This window comes from Euphorbia lathyris, chromosome 4, assembly GCF_963576675.1.
Source record: "Euphorbia lathyris chromosome 4, ddEupLath1.1, whole genome shotgun sequence".
In the NCBI taxonomy this organism is placed as follows: Eukaryota; Viridiplantae; Streptophyta; class Magnoliopsida; order Malpighiales; family Euphorbiaceae; genus Euphorbia; species Euphorbia lathyris.
In genome coordinates this window covers 8,436,211-8,438,891 of record NC_088913.1, presented here as the reverse complement: position 1 = coordinate 8,438,891, position 2,681 = coordinate 8,436,211, and the positions used below count along the sequence as shown (strand labels likewise).

General features: G+C 33.9%; 1 long non-coding RNA gene across 1 annotated transcript; it reads left to right on the top strand.

Moving 5' to 3' along the window:
* Positions 1–360: 360 nt before the first annotated feature.
* LOC136227690 (uncharacterized) lies at positions 361–2,381 on the top strand. Its single transcript, XR_010688183.1, has 3 exons — positions 361–577; positions 847–926; positions 1,980–2,381. It is a non-coding gene; the product is annotated as an uncharacterized lncRNA (long non-coding RNA).
* Positions 2,382–2,681: the final 300 nt, after the last annotated feature.

Sequence of the window (2,681 nt, the reverse complement as noted above, 5' to 3'; positions counted from 1 at the left end):
ATAAGTCTGATTTCTTGTTCTGTTCCCATTACTATGTAGCAACAAGTAAAATTCCGTCTTTAATGTTGTTATTCCAATTTAGTATGTCATTGCAATTTCAACTAGAAGTCTGAAAGAAAGTAGATTAGAAGTTGAGTAGACAGAAAGGAAAGCATATATGATTATTGACAGTTTGATTTCTGCACTACAAGAAAAACAAACAATAGTGAGGAAAAAATAATGAGTGGGGAGAAAATCGCTCATTAAAAGCATACTTTTTATACTTTTAATGGGTGGAAATAAAAACTGTTAACTATTAGTCTTAAAAAACTTAACTTTACTCAATTTTCTAATGTTACGCTCATTATAGGTGCTAACTTTTTGAGCGGCATACATTCCCACCCAAACAAAACCTAACTGCAGTCCACCTCTGTGCTCCACGAAACTACCGCTCTCTCCCTCTCTCTCGCCTCTCTCTTTCATTAGCTCTGGAAATCATTCTCTTATACCGATTAGCTCTAGGAACCATCCTCGTCCACCACTATTTTCATATTTCGGTCAATTTGACAAACCCCACAATCGACTGGAACAAGAATCGGTAAGCTCCATTTTGTTTGAGATTGTTGCCCTGGGTACTCTTTTCCTCAAAATCAGAGTTTCTCTAGTTTGCAAATTAAGTAGAAGTTAGGCTATTTCATTGTTTATTTGTGTAAATGTCGTTATTCATATCTCCTTATGTGTTTATTTGCAGATCTATTGGAAAACCTAATTTGTGTGGTTCTGTTTTTCCTATGCTTGCTTTCCTTTTTTTTTGTTCGACTTTGTTAGACTTTTGCTAACAATATGTTTGTTTGAACAATTTTACAGATACAATCTTTCAATTTTGGGGCTTTGAATTAATTACTTGAACCCTCTTGTGCAGTACAAAGAGAAGCATCGTTATATGGGTGGGTTTCTCTGAAATATGTTTTACTTTGTAAAAGTTTTCATGAATTTCAATTGCACAGATAGGCATTAGGACTGAATTTCAATCTTGTCTGTGTCTTGGAATGACTCTGTAGGATGAATTAAACTTTTCCAATGATGAGAATTGAGAAGAATTAATAATTTCCCCGCAAATTAATATCAATTCCCTTGTCCTGATTGGATATACTTCTATTGATATAGTGAAATTTATTTTAATTTGTATATGAGGAGAAAGACAGTAATTTTAAACACTTTTATTCTTCACTCTTATAACTTGCCTTTTATTTCACTAATTAGAAGAATTATTATTTGAATAAAACTAGGAAGAGTATAGTACCATTTCATACTTGAATACTAAGTTTGGCATAGAAAATTCCTAATACAGACACTGTAAAATGAATGAGAAGCAAACCATACTAGTGTGTCAAATGGGTGCACATAGTCCTTTCCTCTTGATTTCACTTGCTTTCACTGAGCCTGGCCTTTCTTTTCTCAATAAAGAAAAACACAAACAAGGGTATGACAGAGAAAGCACTGAAGCAAACAGAGGCCATATCAACGGAGACATGACGGCCGATGATGGCCTTGACCTCCAAGAGTTTTTCTGTTTCATGAGTATATGTATTCTGACCATAAGCAACCTCATGTTTATCAAAGTTGAAAGCATAGACACATACGAAGTACGTAGCAGAAGGCACACCATGCTCAATAGTCCATGTGTAACTTTAGTTCTTGTTTGAAGAAGTGTAAGGCATATTAACGATTTTGAATTGGCAAGTCTTGTCCTTAGATAGACGATCCTCTGTTTTTCTCCATGAAACTGGTGTATACGTGTCATTTAAATAATAGAGAACTCAATTGATTCGATGTAGCTGTCAAGTGGTTCCTCCTAAAGAATAGTTCACAGTCCCGGCTCTGCTTCACTCTTCCTCTCGTTTATTCTTCGTAATTGCTGTTAATGTTTGACTTTCTCTAATTCTTTTTGGATATTTGAATTCGAGTTGTGAATAATTTTCTAAATTTCTCTTTAGCAGATTTTGAGAGCGTATTTCGTGAGAGACGAGGGCCCGATCTCACTTGGATTATCGAACCCACCTGGTCTCTTTATTGGATCCTTAGCTCTAACTTTGATTGCTGCACCTTTGTCCACGCTTTTTTCTCTCTTGGTCTAAGTTGTCTAAAGCTAAGGTACTTGGATTACATTTTATAGCTCTTAAATGCTTCAAATATTATTATATAGATAATGTACATGAAATTATTATAATCTTCTGCTGAATTTAACTTCTTTTAGTACTGGATTCTCTATTTTTCCAATAGAAATATTTGATACACTTGTTTTTCTATTTTTAGTCTGTTAGTTGGTGTTATTGAAATTTTAGGTTTTACTTTTGATGCACAAATTTTTTTAGTATATCACTTGTTATGTTCTTCTTTCTACGGCGTTCTTCATCATTTGGAATATTTCCACAAGCTAAGGTAGTTTCATCTGAGAAATTGAGTCTTTAATCCAAGTTTTTATTGTAAATTCAATCAACATTATTAGGTGTCTAATTAATACTTAAATGCCTAGTGTGCAGTGTCTGTATCCACTTAATTGAAGAAGGATTTACAAGTTAATAGCAGTAAGAATGGCTGTCCTGCAGATTCTAGCAGTGAATATCTTTTTGCAATTCGTTACGCTTCAATTAATTTAGTTTGCCATTGGATATTCGAACTTAGTGATTGGTGTGAATTAT